General features: G+C 40.8%; 1 pseudogene; it reads right to left on the bottom strand.

Moving 5' to 3' along the window:
• Window positions 1-6,632: 6,632 nt before the first annotated feature.
• Window positions 6,633-7,092, bottom strand: LOC132507311 (histone deacetylase complex subunit SAP18-like; annotated as a pseudogene).
• Window positions 7,093-26,945: the final 19,853 nt, after the last annotated feature.

The raw sequence follows: 26,945 nt of genomic DNA on the forward strand, positions 1-26,945 counted from the left end.
CTGTGAGCCTCAGTGGCCCAATCTCTAAAATGGAGAAAATAACTGGCACTGCTTAATGGGTTTTGGGAGAATTACTGGAGAAATGACCTGTATAATTCTTGCCTGGGGCCTGATGCACACTAAGAGCCAAATGGAAAGCAGTCATGTTGGTGACCCTTTATGAAAGGTGTCACCTTTAAGAAACCGACTCCAAATCCAAAGTCATGAAGATTTGCTCCTATGTTGTCTTCTATAAGTTTATAGATTTAGCTCCTAAATTTAGGTCTTTGATCCATTTTGGATGAGTTTTTAAATTTTATGTTAGGCAAGGGTCCATCTCATTCAGACACACATAATTTCACCTGTCTGCCTGTGTAAGGAGGGGCATCTCCCATCCAGTGCATTACCTTTAGTTGTTATTTGTAAGGAGTTTTCATTAGATTCCAAAGGTTTGAAGAATAAAAGGAAATTAAATAATCCTCAAAGAAATGCTCTAAGGCTATAAAACATGTTCTGAGGAAGACTGTTTGTAAAAGGTTTGACGGGGGGTGGGGTGGGGGGGGTGGGGGGCAGTGTGATTGTCACTAGCAGCCACGCACTGCCCTCTGGTGGTCACATGAGAAATGACAGGAGTGCTCAGGGTTCCCTGGTTCTGTTGCAAAAGAAGCCACATCTAGGGCTTCCCTGGTGGCGCAGTGGTTGAGAGTCAGCCTGCCGATGCAGAGGACACGGGTTCGTGCCCCGGTCCGCGAATATCCCACATGCCGCACAGCGGCTGGGCCCGTGAGCCATGGCTGCTGAGCCTGCGCGTCCGGAGCCTGTCCGCAACGGGAGAGGCCACGACAGTGATAGGCCCGCGTACCGCAAAAAAAAAAAAAAAAAAAAAAAAAGTAGGCCACATCTAAACTCAGATATCTTCACAGGATTGCAGGTAGATCAAAACCAAATTTGTAAGATTCAACGTTTAGGGGGGAATCTTCTAGTGGAAGTAATTTTCCTATTATTTCACACTATGGAAAAATAGGCTTCTTCCCAAGTGCAGTATATCAGGGAGCATTTATGGAGCCCCTGAGTCAGGCACTGGGCTCCAGGACAGAAAGTCAATGCCTCTCAGGATGCACTGGGGGTGGTGTGGGAAAGTGTTGGTCACACCTGGTCTGCATCGCAGCTCTGTGTGTCTGGTTGAAAGAAAACAGAATATCAAACCAAAGCATGTTTATGGAATCCTTCCCATTGTATTAACACTAAAACCTTTTTAAAAATTTGAGAACTACCGCTCAGCATATCTATATTTCATCTAAATTAGATGCGATCATCCTATATTCCTAGTTACCTTTTCACTTAATATTAGTACTTATCCAAGTCATCAAAAGTTTTTGAAAACAGTATTCCTTAATATCTTATACATAAATTACGTTTCTATTTCACCATGGAAATATAGTACCCCCAAAAGTTTTTTAATCTAAAGCTTGCCTTTTACATTGATTTTAATGAGAATTCCTCTGAAGAGCTAAAATTCTTATGGAAAGTAAGTTATTTTGAGTCCTTGTTCCTTTTATCTGTTATTCCTTATCATTTATTTCTAAGGACTCTTTCACTTTCTTGATATTTTTGCATTTACCTGTAATTTTTCACTGAGATAATATTTTAAATTCCGATTTTAAGAATATCAAGAAGGACCTTGATGTACATAGATGCAAAAATCCTCAACAGAATATTAGCAAACCAAATTCAAGAATACATTAAAAGAGGGCTTCCCTGATGGCGCAGTGGTTGGGAGTCCGCCTGCCGATGCAGCGGACACGGGTTCGTGCCCAGTCCGGGAAGATCCCACATGCCGCGGAGCGGCTGGGCCCGTGAGCCATGGCCGCTGAGCCTGCGCGTCCGGGGCCTGTGCTCCGCGACGGGAGAGGCCGCAACAGTGAGAGGCCCGCGTACCGTAAAAAAAAAAAAAAAAAAAGAATACATTAAAGGAATCATACACCATGATCAAGTGGGATTTATTCTAGGGATGCAAGAATGATTTAATATCTGAAAATCGGGACTTCCCTGACGGTCCAGTGGGTAAGACTTTGCACTCTCAATGCAGGGGGCCCGGGTTTGATCCCTAGTCGGGGAACTAGATCCTGCATACATGTCACAACTAAGAGTTCGCATGCTGCAACTATGAGCCTGCATGCCACAACTAAAGATCCTTCATGCTGCAACTAAAGATCCCACATGCTGCAACGAAGATCCCAAAACTAAGACCTGGCACAGCCAAAATTAAAAACTAAAAAACAAAAATGTTGTTTTAAAAAAAATCTGCAAATCATTCAATGTGTTTGCAGCTTGAGTGCCTTCAGTGACAGCACGTACATTCGTGTCACTGTTGTGGTATTTCTCAGAGCAGAGCAGTTTGTATTGCTGGAACTGTTAATAGGGAATCTCAGATTCAATTTTTATTTGTTTATTTTAAAAATTTATTGAAATATAGTTGATTTACAATGTTGTGTTAGTTTCAGGTATACAGCAAAGTGATTAAGTTATAAATATTTATGTATTTGTAAATATTACATATATATATATATATTTGGATTTTCTTCCATTATAGGTTATTATGAGATATTGAGTATAGTTCCCTGTGCTATACATCTATTTTATATATAGTGTGTATACTTTATTCCCAAACTCCTAATTTATCCCTCCCCCTCCTTTCCCCTTTGGTAACCATAAGTTTTTTTTCTATGTCTGTGAGTCTATTTCTGTTTTGTAAATAAGCTCATTTGTATTATTTTTTCGATTCCACATATAAGTGATATCATATGATATTTGTCCTTCTCTGATTTACTTCACTTAGTATAATAATCTCTAGGTCCATCCATGTTACTGCAAATGGCATCATTTCATTCTTTTTTTAATGGCTGAATAGTATCCCATTGTGTATATGTACCACATCTTTTTTATCCATTCCTCTGTCGATGGACATTTAGGTTGCTTCCATATCCTGACTATTGTAAATAGTTCTTCTGTGAACATTGGGGTACATGTATCTTTTTGAATTATTGTTTTCTCAGGATATATGCCTAGGAGTGGGATTGCCGGGTCATATGATAACTCTATTTTTAGTTTTTTAAGGAACCTCCAGTCCGTACTGTTCTCCATAGTGGCTGTACCAATTTACAATCCCACCAACACTGTAGGAGGGTTCTCTTTTCTCCACATCCTCTCCAGAATTTATGATTTGTAGACATTTTGATGATGGCCATTCTGACTAGTGTGAGGTGATACCTCATTGTAGTTTTGATTTGCATTTCTTTAATAATTAGTGATGTTTTTATGTGCCTGTTGGCCATCCCTATGTCTTCTATGGAGAAATGTCTAGTTAGGTCTCCCATGCATTTTTTAAAATTTTATTTATTTTACTTTTGCCTGCTTTGTTTCTTTATTGTTGTGCACGGACTTTCTCTAGTTGTGGCGAGTGGGGGCTACTCTTCGTTGTGGTGCACAGGCTTCTCATTGCGGTGGCTTCTCTTGTTGTGGAGCATCGGCTCTAGGTGTGCGGGCTTCAGTAGTTGTGGCACATGGGCTCCGTAGTTGTGGCTTGCGGGCTTCAGAGAGCAGGCTCAGTAGTTGTGGCGCACAGGCTTAGTTGCTCTGCGACATGTGGGATCTTCCTGAACTAGGGCTCGAACCTGTGTCCCCTACATTGGCAGGCGGATGCGTAACCACTGCACCACCAGGGAAGCCCCCATGCATTTTTTGATATTAAGCTGTTTGTATATTTTGGAAACTAATCCCTCATTTGTCGCATCATTTGCAAATATTTTTTCCCATTCCATATGCTGTTTTTTGTTTTGTTTATGGTTTCCTTTGCTGTGAAAAAGCCTTTAAGTTTTATTAGGTCCTATTTGTTTACTTTCTGCTTTTGTTTCCATTACTCTAGGAGGTGGATTCAAAAAAATGTTGCTGCGATTTATGTCAAAAATTGTTCTCCCTATGTTTTTGTCTAGGAGTTTTATAGTATCCAGTCTTTTATTTATTTATTTATTTATTTGGGATATGCGGGCCTCTCACTGTTGTGGCCTCTCCCGTTGCAGAGCACAGGCTCCGGACACGCAGGCTCAGCGGCCATGGCTCACGGGCCTAGCCGCTCCGCGGCACGTGGGATCTTCTCAGACCGGGCACGAGCCTGTGTCTGCTGCATCGGCAGGCGGACTCTCAACCACTGCGCCACCAGGGAAGCCCCTAGTATCTGGTCTTATATTTAGGTCTTTAATCCATTTTGTGTTTATTTTTGTATATGGTGTGAGAGAATGTTGTGATTTCATTCTTTTCCATGTAGCTGTCCAGCTTTCCCAGCACCACTTATTGAAGAGACCGTCTTTTCTCCATTATATATCCTTGCCTCCTTTGTCATAGATTAGTTGACCATCAGTGCCTGGGTATATTTCTGGGCTTTCTATCAGATTCAATTTTTAAAAGCCTCTCAAGTCTAGGAAGCCAAGCCATGGACTCACCATCATATTTCCCCTGCAATACCTCGATTTGGGTGAACTTCTCTCTTCTCAATGTCCCCCAAATAGCCTAAGGTTCCTGAGTTTGTCAGGAAGTGAACTCCCTTCCTCACTTCCCAGGGTAAGCCTGGGAACCCTGTAAGCCAGGTACCAGACCAGTTATTTTCAAGGGACTTTGTAAGCATTTACCCCACAAAATCAACATAGTTCCTGAAAATGGTTTGGTTCTATCTACATCTTTCTAAATATGACATTTCAGGCAAAGCCTTGGTAATAAATCGATGTTTCTAATTGTGTCCTGTTACAAGGAGAATAGATTGTTATAGAATTTATGCAAATAACTTCATTGCCATGAAAAGAAGAATACAGTTAATCCTCTTGGTTCTAATTGCAAATTAATAGAGAAGCACTCTGTATCATTCAGAGTCTCAGCAGAAAACAGAGGGCTTACTTGGCTGTTATTTTTCAGCAGAATTTAATTAAGGGCAGTTTGAGAGTGATGGAGGAAAAAATTAAAGAACCAGTAATGGAGATTAAGGCACCCAAGATCTAGCAACAGGAGGAGGTTTCTAACGTCACTAGGTCAGAGGGAGAAAGAAGAGGGAAGACTGTAGGATGAGGTTTTTCCCCAAAAGAGCTGTAGTTAAAGACAGACCCATCCACTGAAAAATCCACAGTGATGAGGCAGAGAGAGAACAAAGTAACATCTAGACCTCTGTGCTCCATACTCCAGAACCACTGGCAGCCAGAGGGCAAGGGAATCCCAGTAAGTTGATACTGGTCAGCCCCCTGGACACAGAGCAGGGCAGGGAAGGATAAAAAAGGAACAGAATTGCAGGGTAAGGAGATAAGAGATGGGGCAGAGGCAAAAGAAGAATGACCAGCATACACTCTAAGTGATCTACCTGGCTTGGATTCCTTCCTTTCCATTCAACGAGTTATGTCTAAGAGGTTAAATCACTAAAGAGTGACTCAAGACTGCCCTTTTAACAACCTGCACTTTTAAAAATTGAAGTTTAGTTGATTTACAATGTTGTGTTTCAGGTGTACAGCAAAATGATTCAGTTATATATACATTATGTTCTCTGTGCTATACAGTAGGTCCTTGTTGTCTATTTTATATTTACTAGTGTGTATCTGTCAGTCCATTATAGCAGTTATCCCATTTGATGTATATGGTTCTTACTGTTATTACTTGTTTAATGTCTGCTTCCCACCACGCATTTTCCCTTAGGACAATGAGCACATTCCTTCTTTTCATTACAGCATCTCCACTGACTAAGCTCAGTGCCAATCTCTAGTGAGCACTTGGCAAATATTTGGAAATGGATGGATGAATAAAGGAAAACATATCTGCAGTTCTGAACCCTTGGATTCAACAAACCCCAGGTCGTGTGGTACTGTAATATTTACAAGGGAAAAAATATCTGCATATAAGTGAACCCATGCAGTTCAAACCCATGTTACTCAAGGGTGAACTGTATTCAGTAATAGTTGCTAAATTCCAGAGGGATCAGGGAGAGAGAAAAGATAAATGTATATTATTTTTAATTTACAAAGGCTTAATGTATTAAACTGTTGCAAGTTATAGATAGCTTGTTAAAAAAAGGGCAAGATGGTTTCTTAATCTGGAATATAAGTCATTAAAGAACCAGCATGTTTCAAACAAAAGTTTAGAAAAATTATAATCATCTTTATCAGTTCATTCAGTCACATGTAATTCACTCTTATTTTGCTTGATTTGGGGTCAGCAGTTCAGCAACACATCAACGTCTCCACTAAATCTTTCCTTTTTTGTTGATGATGAAGCACATTTGTGTGTAACTGACTGTAAGAGCTTTCAGAAAGCATCAGAGTAAAAGGATAACTATGAATGACAAAAGGCTTAAGATGGTCAGGATTAAAGACCTGATGAGAGTTCACTTTAATGCAACTGACTAGGAAATTTGATTGTTTCAGTGACATAACATTTTAAGATAATAACTGGAATTATGACTAATTACATTATAACTGGACATTTCATGGACAACAAAGACATTGACATATTTCTAGGAAATTTATACAATTTTGGAAACATATTAATAGCATATATCCATAAAAATATAAACTAAATAAGATTAAACATTCCTTTTTTTCATAAGAAATTTTAAATAAAATTTAATAGGGTTGCATATAGTCAGAAGGAGGAAGTGCCCCATTTAGAGGGGTGATTGTTATGTCAAAGTGATCTCCTACAGGGAACTTCTGAGACTGCAGGGTTACAGAATCATCAGTCTTCTTTCTCCTAGACATGGTGCTGCCAGTCTTCTTATTTGACACCTGAATCTTTTAAGTTCCATAAAACAGTTGCAAAATTGATCTATGTACCCTTTCTAGCTCCTGGGTAGACTTCTTTTACTAAACGAGTCAGTTCTTTCAAGGTTGCATTCAACCAAGTGTAGCTCTGTAGCTCACTGGATTGTACATTTCTGCAGGAGAACGTGTCCATTCCGTGGTGGGAGAAGTTACTGGTGGTGAAGACACACAGCAGCAGCAGGAATGTCTTCTCTTTATTGATGGGCTTCTCTGGCTCCTTCTTAATTTCCTCCCGGGTAACGTGTACCTTCACCTCCATCATCCTCCTTCATAAACACTGCTTCTTGTTTGACAGTGCTTTCTGTGTAATTTAGTATATCAAGTAAACCTAATTAGTTTAACATCTATCTTTTTACAAGGTGTGAGAAGAAATCCTTTGAGATTTTCCAGGAGCCCTCTGGGAAATCTCAGTCAGTTCAAAGTCAATAAAACTTTATTTAGAAATTGATTCAGGATGTTGTCCAAAATGTCAAAATGTTTGAACATTTAATTAAATAGAATTACAGATCACCATGAAACGATCCTTCTTATCTATTTAACCAAAGTGACAATAAAATATTTCAAAGGCAAAAAAAAAAGTTATATGTTTGTAAAAGAACAAAAACCAAAAACCATATCTCTTTCAATACAGAGAATTCTTGATTTTGTTGACTAACCAAAGACACGATAAAGACAACAGGAAGTACAGGAAACTACTTTAAGACACAAAATAGTTGTTTCCTAGGCAGATTACTCAAAGGGTAAAGAAAAATCTTTTCCAATCTCTTATTAAAACAGACTGATAATACAAGAAACTTTGTCATTTTGACAGAGATAAAGCAAATTCTAGTTTTCCATCCTACACTGTTGGCCTTATTAAAAACAAACAAACAAACCTTATAAATAAGTTTATTCAATCTTAGCCGGCTTGATCATACAAGTTTCTCTCTTTTCCACAGACCTGTTACAACTTTATTTTCCCATTCAGGCTCTTGTCTCTAATCCCCCTTATGCATTCTGGAACACTGACACAACCTCTAAATTATTTTAGGGCAAAAACAACCTGTTCTTTCACCTCACCAAAACCACATCCATAATACCTTTTTTACTCTTCCTTACCAAAAACCAATTTATTTTCTTTGCATATTTTGAGCACAGTTTTTACTTCACCCTTATTATTCCCAATAGTTCATGTAAATATATTAGAATTCTTACCCTTTATAACCTTAATTTCTAGTGAAAATTAGGAAGTAGGAGATTGTAAACCACCAAATGTCAGCATTCCAAAGGAGACTAGCACATTTATGAATACACCATTTTATAATTATACTGGCATATGTATCCTTCATTGCACAATTTTTCAACGTGGCAAACACGTTTTTCAACAGACCCCAATATTATTAGACTCTCTATAGTAATAGCCAAGAGTAGGTAAATTAAAAATTGTATTAATTTATGCTTCAGTATTTTATCTTCTTTGGAAATGATCAGGGAGAAAGGGTCATAGGATGGTTAATGGGTCTGCTTGTATTTTCCATACCTGAGGGTTAATTTTGTTTGTGTGTTATGAGGAAATCACCCTTTTATTCTAGATTTACAGGTTAATGCAGTAGCTTGTTCTTATTTAACTTTTAATTTCACCTCTCATTCTAGTTTTCTACAGAACTGTCACAATCAATGAACAAATATGGATACCTTACTATGAACTAAAACCCATATTTTATTCAGGTTCCTTTTATTCTCCGTTTTTCTGCCCTAGGATCACATCCAGGGTATCACATGGCATTGACTCATCGTGTCACTTTCGGATCTCTTTGGCTTTGACATTTTCTTACACTATCCTTCTCTCAGTGACCTAGACAGTGTTCAGGAGGAGACAGTTAGGTATTTTGTAGCCTGTCCCACACTGAGATTTACTTGCTGTTTTTCTTGTGATTAGAATAGACTCATGGGTTTTGAGGAAGCAGATCCCAGAGGTTAAGTGCTTTCTCATGACTTTATATCACGGGAACATACATCAAAGCAACTTATCACTGTTCATGTTAACTTTGTCTTCCTGGCTTAGGTACTGTTTGTAAGGTTTCCCCCACTGTGACATCACTTTTTCCTTAAGTCTGCACTGTGTATCTCCTTTAAGATGAAGTCACTATGCGGCCCCCACACTTCAGGACAGGGGAGATAGCCCCACCCCCTTAATGAATGACTGAGTATCTACATCAACTATTTGGAGTTCTTCCTCACAGTTCATTCAACAGTTCTCATGAAACACACAAACACACACACACTCTCTCTCTCTCTCTCTCTCTCTCTCTCTCTCTCTCTCTATATATATATATATATATATATATAAAATTTATTTTTAACAGGGTGGACACTCCACCCAGATCATTATTCTAAGCTTTTGGTTACAATTCAGCAGAACAATATTTGGTTGTTCAGTTCACTCCTGCTTTGCTACTGAAAGCTCTTTCCATGGGTTCTTGCTTTCCTCTGACATAGTTCCACCTCGTGGGTTTCCTTTCTTCTTGTGCACATCTTTTTATGAGCTTGTTGACCATTTGCATTTCTTTTCTGGAGAAGGGTATGTTCAAGTCCCTTTCTATTCAAACAATTGGGTTGTCTTCTTGTTGTTGACGATTTGTAAAAGTTCTTGATGTATTCTGAAGAACAGGCTCTTGTCAGATATATCATGTACAAATATTTAGTTCCATTCTGTAGGTTATGTTTTCACTTTCTGGATAGCACCTTTTGATGAACAAAAGTTTTTAAAATTGAGGAAATGAAATCTATCCATTTTTACATGGGTATCGTAACCTTCTTTGCTTGTCTGTAACCTCCCACTCCAACGGTAAGAAGTCTGATTTCCACCATTTATTCTCCATTGAATTCACTGCTTACTCCATTCTGGATTACAGATATAGTAGTTTCAGTATTATTAACTCCTACCACCATGGGAAAGAACTTACAGAGTCCAGTATTTATGGATGGCACAATTTGCCTTTGTTCTACAAGATTCCAGTCTTTTCCATAGTTAATTAGGTCAAATATCTTTTGCCCTGCCACCCAACAGTGAGTTTTTTTCATACATTTCTAAACAAGTTAGATTCTTTGTCACATTCTCTATTCCATCCTGTGACACTCCCATATCCTAAAAAATTTTAAAACTAAATTTGAATATATTATGATTTACTCGTTGGGTTGTAAAAATCCATGGGTTTAGACTAATGCCTCATGGAAGGTATCCATCACTTAAGTATCACATGGAATATTTCAACCCCCACACCATAACCTGTTTACCATCTCTGATTCACCTGTTCCAGAATGTCACAGAAATGGAGCACTACAGTGTGAAGCCTCCTCAGACTGAATTCTTTCACTTAGCAATATACATGTGGGATTCACCCACGTTTTTTGCATGGTTGATGGTTAATTCCTTTCTATTTCTGAATAGTATTCCATTGTATGCATATGGGAAAAGTAACTTTCCCTCCCAGGTTCTTGATTGAGGCCTCCCCACCTCCATCCCTAGTAATAAAAGACAAAGAATAATAATACAAATGCCACTAGATATAACTTCTTTCCAAAATTTTAGCCATGAGTCAGTAAAACTGCATAATCCAGAATCATCTGTTTATATAAAAGAGTAGGCTGTGAACTGTGTTTCTGGAAGATGGACCAAGAATGATTACTTGCTTAGTGAAAGATAAAGATTTTTACTAATATCTGCAGAGAAGACTTTTCAGATTTAGATTTGCCGTGATATGTAATCTTATGGAGGCTGTGGACTAAATTCTGGTCAAAGGAATTTTTGGAAAAACCTTGTGGCAATCTTGTTAGTTTTGAAAATCCATCTGAGTGGATAAAAATATCCAGTTTGTCTACTATCAGCATTTTTCTTTTCAGTCCCAGGTAGCAAGGCACTCTCAAGTTAGAATTATTTCTTTGCATGTTCACGTTTAAAGACTTGGTTCTCAGGAGGTGGACGACACAGCTGTTGCTGGCAGAAGGGCCTGAGGAAGGACGTAAGCACTTTAAAGAGCTTCTGGGGCATATATCCTATTATCAGAGGTGTAGGGAAATTACTATCTAAGTTTTTCTTCTTTCTTGAGTGCAGAACAGTTATTTTCCCAATACCTTGACCTGAGAAGAACCTGGAGACTTTAATATCGTTAAGAAGGGTGGGTGGGCTTTGAATTCCCCCTAGAACCACATTTCTGTTTCTGTATCGACGAGATTAGTAAAGGAAGGATGGTTGTTTTTTAATTTTTCAAGGAATTGCATATTCAAGAGGTTGACCTGCCCATCCAACTTCACTATCTTGAAGTTGACTCTTTATATCAAGGAGAAGATTTCCAACTAAGATGTAAATCAGAAGATTCCTGTGTCCAGATTTAGAGCTCTGTGCCTTTGGATGTTTTCATGGATCCTTCTGCAAAGGCTCCATGTGCTCTCTCTCCCTCAGAGCGTGTGGTTCTACTTTAGCCAGGTGGTCTTAGCAGAGGAGAACTCACAAATAGCTCCTCTCAGGCCGGAATAGCCGGAATAGCTACCCTCCAACTGGGTCAAGTTCTGAAAATTAGCAGGTGGACCAGGATCTGTCCATTTGGGATCTTGGTAAGGATTTTCTCCAGGGGGCCACCTGGAAGACTGCATGAACACACTGTATAAATGGGTGGGAGGGTTGATGGTGGATTTCAATTTTTTCTCTAAATCTGATTTCCATTCTCTTGTTCTGTTAAGGAAGTGATCTTAGGCTAGCCATGATACTCCTTCATCTTTCTTTCAGTTTGATCATCAAAGAGGTTTGAATAGGATCTTTGTTCTAGGGTGAAAGCCTTTAAAATAAAATCCTTGCAGATATCATCTTATCAGGTGTTTGGTCAAGACAACCAGTAAATTCTCCTGGCAGTACTGAAGATGTTTCTTCCTGCCAGGGGGTTTCCAAAGGTATACCTATTCCAAATATGACTCAAAACCAAGAAGCCTTTTTATAGCTTAACCATGGACAAAATGTTTTCACTAAAGAAGATGAAAAAAGAGCATCCCCCATGATCCAGTGTCACTCCCCAAAACAGCCAAAATAAATAAAGAAAATATGAACAAGAGAAAAGGTTTATTTCTATGCACACAGGAGCCAATCTAAAAAGTCACTCACATGTTAAATTGTGAAAGTTAAAGGCTTATCAACCTAACTTACTAGGGGAAAAGTAGAGGGGAGAATTGGCTTCTATGGGAGGAACAGATAGGTTTCTTCAGGAAAGACTAACAGGTTATTTGCAAAACAATGAGATTTAAGAAAGTTTGTTATAATGTTTGTCCATGGATGAGTGATCTTTGCATCTTCTTCAGCACCATAAAACACCCACAGAAGGGATTTATGGTAGGGTTACTCTTGGTCCTTCTCCTGGAATAGAAGCCACCCTGAAGAGGGAATATATTGGCTGTGGTCATTTCTCAGAAGTTTCAGCTCTTACTCAGATGAGGGGAGCTCCAAGAAGCCTTTTGTTCTGCATCAGTTGAATCTCAAGTATCTTCAGCTTCAGTTGTCTTTCTACCAACCTTGGGGTTCTGCCTGGCTTTCCATACCTCCAACTTTGTTCTTCTTTTTCAAGATTCCTTGATCTATCCATTCCGAGCCCTTTGCATTTTCCACATGAAGTTTAGATTGGTTGTCAATTTCTGCAAAACACTACCTGGGATTTGGGTAGGGAATCTTTGCATCTTTAGATCTATTTGTGGAATACTGCCATCTTCACGGAATTAAGCCTTCTGATCCATGAATATGGGATTATTTCCCATGAATTTAGGCCTTTCTTAATTTCTTTCAACAAGCTATTGTTGTTTTCAGTGTACAAGTCTTTTTTTTTTTTTCAGTGTACAAGTCTTATCCACCTTTCTCTGGCCTTGGGTTATGAGGAATGCTTTTCCAGTTTTTTTGGTGTGTTTTTGCCACAAGAAGAGCTAAACATTTCCTTTCTGACTTCTGGCTCTGGTGTCACACTTAGCAGTGTCTACCCTGAGATTATGCACGTATTTACTAAAAGGTCTTCATTTTGTACATCTCCTCTTTAATCCACCTGGATTTCCCTCTCAAATAACCAAAATGCTATTTCAAATAAAAACAAAAATATTCACCAGTTCCCTCTTAAAATAAGTGCACAGACACAAAAAGCCAACTTTTGTATGGTTTCATTTATAGGAAACATCCAGAAGAAGTACAGAAGCAGAGAAAGGACTAGGGGTGTGAGAGGCTGCGGGACGGAAGAATGGGGAGTGCATGCTTGGGATACAGGGTTTTACTTTGGGGAATGAAACAGTCTTCAACTAGAAAGTGGTGATGGTTATACTGCATTGTGAATGTACTTAATGCTCCTGAACTGCAACTGAAAATAGAAAATGTTGATATGTAAATTTTATTACTTTACACTTAAGTAGAGTATGCCATAAAAATGTGGAAGAATAGATAAAACTAAATATAAAATTTAAAAAGACCCAAACACAAACAAATACAGGGAAGGAAAGTAAATTTCAGGTGGGGGAGCAGGTTGATGGTGTAGATTGGGAGCTGACAGCAATGATGGTGGCAGAGGTGGCTTTGCTTGTGGGGATGATGATTTCTGAAATAGCTCTGGGTCTCCTGCAGGAAGCAGTGCAGGCTCTGCAGGGGTGGTGAATTTTGATCAGGCTCTGGGTCTCCTGCAGAAGCAGTTGAAGGTCCTCTCTACAGAGGTGGTAAACCACCATCTGGATCTCGGTCTCCTGCAAAAGCAGGTACATGTTCTCCCTTCCCAGTTGGCAAATCATCATCTGGCACTGGGTCTCCAGCTGGACCTGTGAGAAAAGTAAATTTTACCCACATGCCTGCCTTTCCATGTGACTTTCCAAGGACAGAACTCTTCCCAGAGCTTTCCAGAGAATTCCCAGCCCAGGAACTCACACAGGAGGTCTTCTCTGACTGAAGTCCACCACCAGATGGATGGTCTGAGGCCAGCCCTTGCTTTGGGCCAAACACCAGCCTCTGGACACTCCTCTCTGTGTGGCCCAGAATTCTCATGCACCCCACCCCCAGCCTTCTCACCTTTGTGCTCTGCCTTGGTGGGCTCCAGATCCTCCAGCTGACTCAGGGGAAGGTTGACACGGTGCTCCAGCCCTGTGGAAGCCTGGGGCTTCTGGACACTGTGGGAGGTGTCTGGACAGGAGGCCCTCCCCGTTGACCTCTGGGCTGTGGTGGTGGAGGACCCTCCATGGCCACACTCACATGGAAGCTGTGTGAGCCCTTACTGGCAGTGTGGCACGCCTCAGCTCCTCACTTGGGGAGATGGATCAGGTGTCCTAATTGGAACTCCTTGCCGATCTCCTATGGGGGGCTTTGCAATGACAGTGACCAGCAGCCAGCCCAGCCTGGCGGGATCAGGGCATCGCCCGGCCATTATCGCTGCTTCTTCTGCCCACTCGACCTTCTGCTCCCAGATCAGGCACAGACCTGTGTCTGCTCACATATCTACCCGGGAGGAAAGAGATCCACCTAGAGGGCTTAGAACAACCCTCAGGCAGAAAGGCGCTGTCTGGGCTCTCTCTTCCCATCCTGTCCAGCCATCTTGGACTTGGAGTGTAGACATGACCAGCCCACCAGGTTTCTGACCCCTCATTGGCCTGTTCTTGCTTGAGGCAGACCCACCCCACAGAAGCCCCCACCTCCATACATCCAGGGAAGAGACAGAGGGCTACCCGAGTGGAATCAGAGTTGTGGCCTGGCTTGGGTGGCCTGCTCGGGGCCTCCCTGGCTTACCTTTGGGTCCCTCTGGGCAAAGAGCCAACGGCATCTGGGGTGGGACCTGACCCAATGTCGACAGCATTGGAAGACGCTGGCACTGAGACCTTTCCTGAGGCCATGGCCTTGGGATATTGGGACACAGAAAATCATGTTTCCAACCACATGAGCTGGTTATGGGGCTCCTCTAGGATGTGGATGCCTGGTTACCCAGGTTCCACGTTCTGTTGGGCTCTATTGCCAAGGATGTGAGGTCACTGCCTGGGGTCCCCTTGCCCAGGCTTCTTCCTTATACAAAGCTCCCCAAGGGCACCTCTGCACCCCATGCCATGTCCACACGCTGTGACATCAACCTAGCCTGACCTGCAGCCGTGGGGCGGCTTGGGTGTGGCTAGGGTCCAGCTCTGTTGACACAGCTGGTTTCCGACCCAGTTTTTCCTCCTCACCCATGATGTGACCCTGGACAAATGCCATGGGCCTCTCAGGCCCACCCTAGTCTCCCCATCTGCATAGTGGCAGCCATTCTGGCAACATTCTAGGGAAGCCATCAGGTGTATAGACCTATAAACACTTACAGTGCCTGTAAAAACCATGGGCTGGTATCACATGGAGCTCATGCACAGACTGAACAAAGGAAGTATTCCATAAAGGGCTGGTGTGGCACAGAATACAACTGAAACAGGCCTGGGTCTGCTCTGGGACCTAGAGAAAGTCACTCCCCTTCCTGCCTATTTCCCAGTCCCCCTGTGGGAGGATTGAAAGTAAATAAAATTCACACATCGCCCCCTCTGGTTTACAATCTTCCAGGTTCTCCTGGTTCAAGTGTCTCCTCTTGGCCTCCGGGGTGGGCTGCCTCTACAATGGCTCCCAGCAGTCTAGCCTCCTGGTCACATATCCTTGTATAAATCCCCACCCCTCCAGAATGGATGGACACTGTGATTGGTTCTAGCCTATGGATGGATTTAGGAAAAGTCTGTGTCTTTTACTCATTTCCTCTCTCCTGTGTTCTCTTGCTCTCTTGCTGCCTTTCTATGTTTCTGTCTCTCTCTCTTCCTCTGTCTCTCATGTGTGTAGGTATGTGTATGAATGTATGCATGTATATATATATATATATATATGTATAGTTAGATTTAGAGTCAGGGTTTGGTTTAAGGTTAGGGGTCAGGGTTTCGGTTACGGTTTTTGTTTCTTGGAGGTTGAGTTCTGTGAGTTCTTGGTCTATTTTGGATATGAACCCCTTATCAGATACATTGTTTGCAAATATTTTCTCACATTCAGTATGCTGCCTTTTTGTTTTGTGGGTGGTTACCTTTGCCGTTGAAAACCTTTTCAGTTGGATGGAGTCCCATTGGTTTATTTTACTTTTCTTTCCCTTGTTTGAGAAGAACAATATAAAAATATTGCTAAGACTGATGTCAAAGAGCATACTGCCTATGTTTTCTTCTAGGAGTTTTATGGCTTCAGGTTTTACATTGAAGTATATGATTTATTTTAAGGTTGTTTTTGTAGATGGTATGAGAAAGGAATCCAGTGTGACTCTTGTGCATGTAGCTGTCAGGTTTTCCCAACACCATTTATTAAAGAGGCTATCTTTTCCCCATTGTGTCTTTTCACCTCCTTTGTCATAGATGAATTGACCATATAAGCATGGGTTTCTTTCTGGGCTCTCAGATTCGTTCCATAGATCTATGTGTATTACTTACTTTTGTGCGAATAAAAGTAAGTAATACTTACTTGTAAGTAAGTAACTAATATTGTCTTGATGAGTCTAGGTTTCTAGTATATTTTGAAATCAGACAGCATGGTATGTCCAAGTTTGTCCTTCTTTCTTAAGATTGTATTGTCTATTTAGGTTCTTTTGTGTTTCCATACACATTTTGGAATTCTTTTTTGTAGTCCTCTGAGAAAAATCCATTGATATTTTGAAAGGAATGACATTGAATCTCTGGATTGCCTTGGGGGTGTGGAATCGTTTTACCAATACAAATTCTTCTGATCAATGAGCACAGTATATCTTTCCATTTGTTTGTGTCATCTCCATGTTCTTTCATCAATGTCTTCCAGTTTTCTGAGTATGGCTCTTTTACCTCCTGGGTTAGATGTACTCCTAGGTATTTCATTTTTGTTAATGTCATTGTCAATGGGGTTGTTTACTTAATTTCTCATTCTGATAGTTTTTTGTGAGTGTATAGAAATGCAATCGATTTCTGTAGATTAATTTTGTATCCTGCAACTTAAACTGAGTTTTCTGATGAGTTCTATTTGTTTTTAGGTGTCACCTTCACCATTTCCTATACAGAGTAACAGGGCATCTACAAAGAGTGACAGTTTAACTTTTTCCTCTGCCATTGGATTCCTCTTTTTTTTTTTTCCATTTAAGTATTATGGCCAGGACTTCCTAGACCATGTTGAATGTAAGTGGCGAGTGTAGTCAGGGTGAGAGTTAGGTGTAAGCATAACTGGCCCTCTTCCCCTTCCTCCCTCTCCAACTCTCTGAGGCCTCAACTGACTTCTGTAGGTTAATTTTGTATCCTGCAACTTAACTAAATTTCCCAATGAATTCTATTTGTTTTTGGGTGTTGCCTTCAGCAATTTCTATATAGAGTATCATGTCACGTATAATCTATTTTTAATAGACGTACATCTATTTTAAATGGATTTTTTTTGTTTTTTTCTGTTTTTGTTTGGTTTGGTTTTTTTTTTGTGGTACGTGGGGCTCTCACTGTTGTGGCCTTTCCCGTTGAGGAGCACAGGTTCCGGACACGCAGGCTTAGCAGCCATGGCCGCTCTGTGGCATGTGGGATCTTCCCAGACCGGGGCATGAACCCGTGTCCCCTGCATCAGCAGGCGGACTCTCAACCACTGTGCCACCAGGGAAGCCCTGTGTTATTGTTTTTTATTTTGAGACAAATTTTTACTACATATGTGTTTGCAACTGTTTTTCTCCCAGTTGGTGACTTGCCTTTTGACTTTCTGAATAAGGTCTTTCACAGAGTCAAAATCTTTAACTTTATAAAGTCCATCATATTCCTTGTTTATCTTTCTGGATTGCTTTTTGTGTTGTGTGTTAAAGCTCAAAACTCATGATCTACATGACCAAAACCAAGCTTGTGTTGATTTTCTTTGATGTTTTCTCCTGAAATTTTGATTCATTTTGTATTTAAAATGTATCTATGAATAATTTTGAGTGTATTTGGTGCAAGTTGTAAACTTTGCATCTGTTCCTTAACTATTTTTAGAAAAGTTATGGGATATAGTCTCCATCTCAGTGCGACTGCCCAAAGTTGAACAGATTCAGCCGTTCTGCCGTCAGGGAGTCCAGCATCCAGTGAGCTGTGAGGAAGGCAGGGCCTGCAGTGCCCGCACTGCCCACAGTGGGCCGAGCTCGCCTCTCTGACCTAATGCGCACGCGCATTCCACCTTTGGACTTGGTTCCTCAGGCAGCTGAAATGAGTTCCGTCTCCTCAGGCACCTCCAGGGCTTCGGCAGGGATGCCCGGGTCAGTGTCTCTGCAGACAGGAGCTCAGTCTTCTTAGGATTCACTGGGGTTTGGCTTCAGGACAACACTGGGCTGTGTCCACACTGAATGGGAGTCTGGTTCTTCAAGACCAAATGGGGCTTAGGCTTCCTGATAAAGTAGGGCTGCATCCACACTGACAGAAGCTTGGTTTCCTGAGGACACAGGTGACACCAGGAGGAAAAGGTGAGGAAAAAGGAAGGAGAAGTGAGGAAAAGTGGGGAGTAGCTTTCTGTGTGCCACTGACTGCTTGGAGTGGGGGAGGGGGAGTTCCGTCTTCAGAGGACCCAGGAAGGCTTGATGTGGAAAACTGGGTTCTTAGTCAGTTTTGTGTGTGATGTAGATGACATGTGGTATGTGGTGCCCAGGTTTCCCAGCCCCGTTTATTGTGGGGACTTTTGTCCTTCCCCTTGGTGTGTCCTTGGCCCCTTTTCATAAATTAACTGACCACCTCCATTTGGGTTGAATTCTGGGCTCTCTGTCTGTAACAGGGGTGGGGCAGGCATGAGCTATAGAGACCCCACTCAGCCATTGGTTGGTGCCACATTTGGCCCCTCCCCCTCTTTTGTATAAAAGGACCCCGAATTCAGACTGACAGAAGATGGTTTTTCGAGATGCTAGTCTGCCATCTTCTCGGTCAGCTAGCTTTCTGATTAAAGTCATTATTCCTTGATCCAACTCATCTGATTTATTGGCCTGTCGTGTGGTGAGCAGAATAAGCTTGGGCTTGGTAATACAGTTACATGCTTATTAGCATGTAGTCAGTCACTTGCTCAAATTCAAATCCAGAAGTATACATTTCCCTCAGCACTACATCTGTAACATGAAAAGCAGGACATGATGCTCAATAAAGATTTATTGATTTAGTGGGTAAATAAATGAGAGAAAGAGAAGGGAATGTTTGGGAGCAAAAGCAAATAAGAAACCCATACTGTGCACTGGACACCAGCTGGATGTTTCTAGGAGATGGAGGGTACAGATCAGGAACTCGTGAGGTTCAGCTCTGGGGATTTGATGGAGGAGCATTTGCATTCAGGTGGTTGATGAAACTACCTAGGGAATCAGGAATAGATTTTTAAAAAACTCTGAGGTCATGTTGAACCAGCGTTTAAAAGAGAAACAAAAATAGAGGGGTCACAAGAGGAACCTCAGGAAGATTAATCAGGGAATTAAAAGCTGAGAACCACAAAGAATTAGTATTGCAGTCAAAGTAAATGGCACTTGAAAAAGAAATTGACACGTTCTATTACCCTTCAAATATACCACTACTGTAATTACCAAATGCGATAAAGTATATGTAATGAATCAACTTATTCAATATTCCATTTTAAACTCTGCTTTAGGGAAGAAGTGCAGAAAAGAGATTTAAAACATGAGTTCTTGAGTTCCATTCCTGGGCCTGCTGAGTAAGCCAAGAGACTAACACTCCCACCGACAGAAACTGTAAACTCTGAACAAAATGTAAAAGCAACCGCTTGGAGGCTCTGGAGAGTAAACAAGGGAGACAAACTCTGAGGTTGAAGACTCAAGCGGCCTGGGGCCTGAGGGTGGATTCTGTAGTGGGGTGGAACTCACAGCTTCCATCTCCCAAACCAGCCAGAAGGCAGGGGGATGACATCTTTAAAGTCCTGGGGGAGGGGAGACCCTGTCAGCTAGAATGCCATATCCCATGAAAACCTACTTCAAGAAGTAAAGTGAGGGAATACCCTGGTGGTCCAGTGGTTAGGACTCGGTACTTTCACTGCCATGGTCTGGGTTCAATCCCTGGTCAGGGAAGCTGTGAAACACAGCCAAAAAAAAAAAAGAGAGAACTAAGGTCAAATAAAGACACTTGTGAATGTCTGTCGGCAACAGACCTGTACTACAAGAACGTGAAAGAAAGCTCTTCAAGTTGAAGGGAAATGATACCAAAGGAAAACATGCATCTTCAGGAAGGAATAACAAGCTTTGGAAATGGTAAATACATAGGAAGATATCATTTCTTTTAAATATTGACAGTTTAAAGTGAAAAATATAAAATGTCTTGAAGAGTTTATAATGTATGTAAATGTAATATATAAGGCAATTATAAAGGATAGCACAAGGTGGGGGAAGAAGTGAGGAGATTTCTACATTTTTAGATGAAGTGGTATAATGTTAACTCTAAATAGACTGCAAAGTTAAGCATTTTTACTCTCAGTGCAGCTAATAAAAGGAACTGGAAAGGAATATAGCTAAAAAGCCATTGGATGCATTAAATGGGATTCAAAATATATTTGAATAATTCAAAAGAAGACAGGAAAGAAGGCCCAGGGACAACAAAATTAGAAGGAACAAAGGTCAAAGAGCAATATGGCAGCCTTAAATATAGTTTTATCAATAATTACATGTAAATGGACTGATACATTATATAAAAGGCAGAAGTTATCAAGTGTACTTTTTTAAAAGACAGCATTATACTGTCTACAAAAAAACACTTAAAAAATTATCCAAGTCTCTTTATTCTTTTGTTATAGTCTCTAGATTCTACCTCTTATTTCTTTTCTTTTACTACATCTTCCTTAGAGGTGTTTTTTTGTTGTTGTTTTTTAATTGAGGCATAGTTGCTTTACAACGAAGTGAATCAGCTATATGCATACATATATCCCCTCACTCTTGGACCTCTCTCCCACCCCCACCCCATCCCACCCATCTAGGTCACCACAGACCACGGAGCTGAGCTCCCTGTGCTATACAGCAGGTTCCCACTAGCTATGTGTTTTACACATGGTAGTGTATATATGTAAATCCCAATCTCCCAATTCATCCCACTCACCCCTTCCTCCCCTGCACCATGTCCACACATCCATTCTCTATGTCTGCATCTCTATTCCTGCCCTGCAAATAGGTTCATCTGTACCATGTTTCTAGATTCCACGTATATGCATTAATATACAATATTTGTTTTTCTTTCTGACTTCACTCTGTATGACAGACACTAGGTCCACCCACGTCTCTACAAATGACCCAATTTCGTTCCTTTTTATGGCTGAGTAATATTCCATTGTAGATATATACCACATCTTCTTTATCCATTCATCTGTCGATTGACATTGCTTCCATGTCTTGGATACTGTAAATAGTGCTGCAATGAACATTGATGTGTATGCGTCTTTTTCAATTATGTTTTTCTCAGGGTATATGCCCAGTAATGGGATTGCTGGGTCATATGGTAGTTCTTTTTTCAGTTTTTTGAGGAACCTCCATACTGTTCTCCATAGTGGCTGTATCAATTTACATTCCCACCAACAGTGCAAGAGGGTTCCCCTTTCTCCACACCCTCTCCAGCATTTATTGTTTATAGATTTTTTTGTGTGTGTGTGTGGTACACGGGCCTCTCTCACTGTTGTGGCCTCTCCTGTTGCGGAGCACAGGCTCTGGACGCGCAGGCTTAGCAGCGATGGCTCACGGGCCCAGCCGCTCTGTGGCATGTGGGATCTTCCTGGACCGGGGCACGAACCCATGTCCCTTGCATTGGCAGGCGGACTCTCAACCACTGCACCACCAGGGAAGCCCTTATTGTTTATAGATTTTTTGATGATGGCCATTCTGACTGGTGAGAGGTGACACCTCATTGTAGTTTTGATCTGCATTTCTCTAATAATTAGTGATGTTGAGTATCTTTTCATGTGCCTCTTCACCATCTGTGTATCTTCTATGGAGAAATATCTATTTAGGTCTTATGCCCATTTTTTGCTGGGTTGTTTGTTTGTTTTTTATATTGAACTACATGAGCTGTTTACATATTTTGGAGATTAATGCCTTCTCAGGTGCTTCGTTTGAAAATATTTTCTCCTATCCTAAAGGCTGTCTTTTCATTTCTTTTATGGTTATCTTTGCTGTGCAAAAGCTTTTAAGTTTAATTAGGTCCCATTTGTTTATTTTTATTTTCATCACTCTAGGAGGTGGGTCAAAAAAGATCTTACTGTGATTTATGTCAAAGAGTGTTCTTCCTATGTTTTCCTCTAAGAGTTTTATAGTGTCTGGTCTTACATTTAGGTCTTTAATCCATTTTGGGTTTATTTTTGTGTATGGTGTTAGGGAGTGTTCTAATTTCATTCTTTTCCATGTAGCTGTCCAGTTTTCCCAGCACCACTTATTGAAGAGACTGTCTTTTCTCCATTGTATATTCTTGCCTCCTTTGTCATAGATTAGTTGACCATAGGTATGTGGGTTTTTCTCTGGGCTTTCTATCCTGTTCCATTGATCAATACTTCTGTTTTTGTGCCAGTACCATACTGTCTTGATTACTGTAGCTTTGTAGTATAGTCTGAAGTCAGGGAGCCTGATTTCTCCAGCTCTGCTTTTCTTTCTCAAGATTGCTTTGGCTATTCGGGGTCTTTTGTATTTCCATACAAATTGTAAAATTTTTGTTCTAATTCTGTGAAAAATGTATTGGTAATTTGACAGGGACAGCACTGAATTTATAGATTGCTTGGGTAGTATAGTCATTTTCACAATATCGATTCTTCCAATCAAAAACATGGTAAATGTATCCATCCGTGTGTCATCTTTGATTTCTTTCATCAGTGTCTTATAGTTTCCGGAGTACAGGTCTTTTACCTCCTTAGGTAGGTTTATTCCTAGGTATTTTATGCTTTTTGCTGCAATGGGATTGAATTTCTTGAGTCTTGAATTTATTGAATCTGCTGGCTCCTTGATCTTGGATGCCTACCTTCCAGGACTGTGAGAAATAAACTTCTGTTGTTCATAAGCATGTCAGTCTATGGTATTTTGTTACAGCAGTTCAATGGATTAAGACACACACAAAGGTAGCTCTGTGCTCTGTGGTAAAGTAGACAACAATCCGATTTACTGCTTGGGAGCAACACTGTGTGCCTGACATGTTACATACAGGATGGATGGTCCTCACAGTAATCCTATGAGGGAGGCATCACAAGCCACATATTACAGGTGAGGATGCTGAGACTCATGCAAAGTCTAAGTGACCTGCCTGGGTTGTTCTAATTCTTTGAAATTTGATTGTTTCTTGAATTTCTCTTTCTGATGTTTTGTTGTTAGTGCATAGGAATGCAAGAGACATCTGTGCATTAACTTTGTATCCTGCAACTTTACCCAATTCATTGATTAGCTCTAGTAGTTTTCTGGTGGCATCTTTAGGATTTTCTATGTTTAGTATCATGTCATCTGCAAACAGTGACAGTTTTACTTCTTCTTTTTCAATTTGGCTTCCTTTTATTTCTTTTTCTTCTCTGATTGCTGTGGCTAGGATTTCCAAAACTACTCTGAATAATAGTGGCAAGAGTGGACATTCTTGTCTGGTTCCTGGTCTTAGCAGAAATGCTTTCAGTTTTTCACCATTGAGAATGATGTTTGCTGTGGGTTTGTAATGGGGTAGGTTCCCTCTATGCCCACTTTCTGGAGAGTTTTCATCATAAATGGGTGTTGAATTTTGTGAAAAGTTTTACTGCATCCACTGAGATGATTATATGGTTTTTATCCTTTAATCTGTTAATATGGTGTATCACGTTGATTGATTTGCATATATTGAAGAATGCTTGTATCCCTGGGATAAATTTCATTTGATCATGGTGTATGATCCTTTCAATGTTTTGCTGGATTCTGTGTGCTAGTATTTTGCTGAGGATTTTTGCATATATGTTCATCAGTAATATTGGTTGGTTTTTTTGTGTGTGATACCTTTGTCTGGTTTTGGTTTCAGGGTCATGGTGGTCTCATAGAATGAGCTTAGGAGTGTTCCTTCATCTGCAGTTTTTTGGAAGAGTTTGAGAAAGATGGGTGTTAGCTCTTCTCTAAATGTTTGATAGAATTCACCTGTGAAGCCATCTGTCCTGGTCTTTTGTTTGTTCAAAGATTTTTAATTGCAGTTGCAATACATTACTTGTGATTTGGTCTGTTTATATTTTCTATTTATTCCTGGTTCAGCCTTAGAAGGTTGTATCATCCTAAGAATTTGTCCATTTCTTCCAGGTTGTCCAATTTATTGGTATATAGTTGCTTGTAGTAATCTCTTATGATTCTTTATATTTCTGCAGTATCAGTTGTAATTTTTCCTTTTTCATTTATAATTTTATTGATTTGAATCCTCTCTTTTTTTCTTGATGAGTCTGGCTAAAAGTTTATCACTTTTGTATATATTCTCAAAGAACCAGCTTTTAGTTTCATTGATTTTTGCTACTGTTTTCTTTGTTTCTTTTTCATTTATTTCTGCTCTGATTTTTATGATTTCTTTCCTTTTACTAACTTTGGGTTTTATTTGTTCTTTTTTCTCTAGTTGCTTTAGCTGTAACGTTACTTTGTTTATTTGAGGTGTTTCTTGTTTCTTGGGGTAGGATTGTATTCCTATAAACTTCACTCTTAGAATTGCTTTTGCTGCATCCCATAGGTTTTGGGTCATCGTGTTTTCATTGTCATTTGTTTCTATATATTTTTATTTCCTCTTTGATTTCTTCAGTGATCTCTTGGTTATTTACTAGTGTATTGTTTAGCCTCCATGTGTTTGTGTTTTTTACAGTATTTTTTCCCCCTGTAATTGATTTCTAATCTCATAGAATTGTGGCTGGAAAAGATGCTTGATACAATTTTAATTTTCTTAAGTTTACCAAGGCTTGATTTGTGATGCAATATGTGATCTATCCTGCAGAATGTTCCATGTGTACTTGAGTAAAGTGTATTCTGCTGCTTTCAGATGGAATGTCCTATAAATATCAATTAAGTGTATCTGTTCTACTGTGTCATTTAAAGCTTGTGTCTTCTTATTGATTTTCTGAATGGATGATCTCTTTATTGGTGTAAGTGGGGTGTTAAAGTCCCCCACTATTATTGTGTTACTGTCAATTTCCCCTTTTATGACTGTTAGCATTTGCCTTATGTATTGAGGTGCTCCTATGTTGGGTGCATAAATATTTATAATTGTTATATCTTCTTGGGTAGATCTCTTGATCATTATGTTGTATCCTTCCTTGTCTCTTGTAACAGTCTATATTTTAAAGTCTAGTTTATCTGATATGAGTATTGCTACTCCAGTTTTCTTCTGATTTCCATTTGCATGGAATATCTTTTCCCATCCCCCCCACTTTCAGTCTGTATGTGTCTCTAGGTCTGAAGTGGGTCTCTTGTAGACAACATATATATGGGTCTTGTTTTTGTATATGGACTGCCAGGACTTGTGTGGCCAGAGGAGGCTTTGGCAGAAGTTGGTATCAGGCCCAGGACCCGCTTGGCCGGAAGAGGCTTTGGTGGGGCAGCACATGGGCTGTTGGGGCCCATGCGGCCTGTGGAGGCTTTGTGGGGGGCATAATCAGGTCTGACAGGACCAGCACAGTGGGAAGAGGCCTAGGCGGGCAGGGAGAGGGCTTGGGCCAAGGTCCCATGTGACCAGAAGAGGCCTTGGTGGGAGGTGGGGCTCAGGTCCAGGACTCACATGGCTGGAAGAGGCCTTGGTGTAGAGGGGTGCTCAGACATGGAGACCCACACAGCCAGAAGAGACCTTGGCAGGCAGGGGCTCAGGTCTCGGACCTGTGTGAATGGAGGTGGCCCCTGGGTGTGGGGGTTCAGGCCCGGGACCCCAACAGGCTCACCGGGGCCTGAGTAGGCAGGGGAGATGCTTGCCACGTTCCTCTCCAATCCCCCAAAGCCCCCTCACCATCCCTGCTGATCTGCTCAACATAAGTGGACCCCTCTGAGCATGGAGACCCCTCCCGTCCCACAGCCCCACACAGAGATGCAGGTCCCATCCCGCCTCCACTTTTCTTCCCCCCTCTTTTTCTCCCATGTCCTACCCAGTCATGTGGGGATTCTTCCAATCCCCTTAGGTGTCCGAGGTCCCCCACCAGTACCTAGTAGGTACCCTAGTTATGAGGAGATGTGGACTCTGTGTCCTCCTACTCTGCCATCTTAACTCCACCCCCAAAAAACACTTAAATTAGAAAAATTCAAACAGATATAGTCATAAATACATATGTATTGATAATAAATTTAGAATACATGAAGTAAAAATTGACAGACTTAAGGAAGAAATAAACAATTCAATAATCATAGTTGGAGATTTTAACACTCTTTTCCTACCAACTAATGGAACTAGACAACCAATCAGTAAGGGGAGAGAGGGGGAGTGGGAAGGGGAGAGAGCCGAGCTTGTGAAGGGGGCAGGAGGGAGGGAGGAATCTGTACAGTGTGACAGGGAATAACCATGCTCCAATGGTGGAGGGAAACCAAACCAGGCTCAGTACCAGAGACGGGCGACTAGAGTGGGATTACCTACCAGGGAGAGTCAACTTAAAATAGCTGCAGTGTATGCCACAGGATACAGCCAGCATGTGTCTCAGAGCAGGAGAAAGCAGAGAGCCCAGCAGAGTAAACTGGACCAGCCAGCTTGTTGGCCCATGTCCACACTTATAGTTTCTCCAAATCATTGCCACACAGGAGCCCAGTGCCACCAAAAAGGCTGGTTCTGGACTAAGAATGGGTGGAAATGACTAGATACAGAGAGGTCAGGGGAAAAGGAGTGTGAGCGCCCTCTCAAGACAAGTCTACAAACACTTCCCAAAGCACATGAGGAAAATTGTCAATAGGAAAGAATAAACTGACGTGATAAATTGCAGCGAATTCACCTTCAAAACTGCAAACAACAGTAAAATTTAAATGATTTAGTAACCATTAGCTCAAGATGGTGGAGTAGAAAGATGTGTGCTCACCCCTTCTTACAAGAACATCAAAATCACAACTAACTGCTAAACAACCATCAACAACAACAAAAAATGCTAGAACCTACCACAAAAGATACTACATCCAAAGACAAAGGAGGAGCCAAAACGAGACAGTAGGAGGGGCACAATCATGATAAAAT

Source organism: Lagenorhynchus albirostris, chromosome 16, assembly GCF_949774975.1.
Source record: "Lagenorhynchus albirostris chromosome 16, mLagAlb1.1, whole genome shotgun sequence".
NCBI lineage: Eukaryota > Metazoa > Chordata > Mammalia > Artiodactyla > Delphinidae > Lagenorhynchus > Lagenorhynchus albirostris.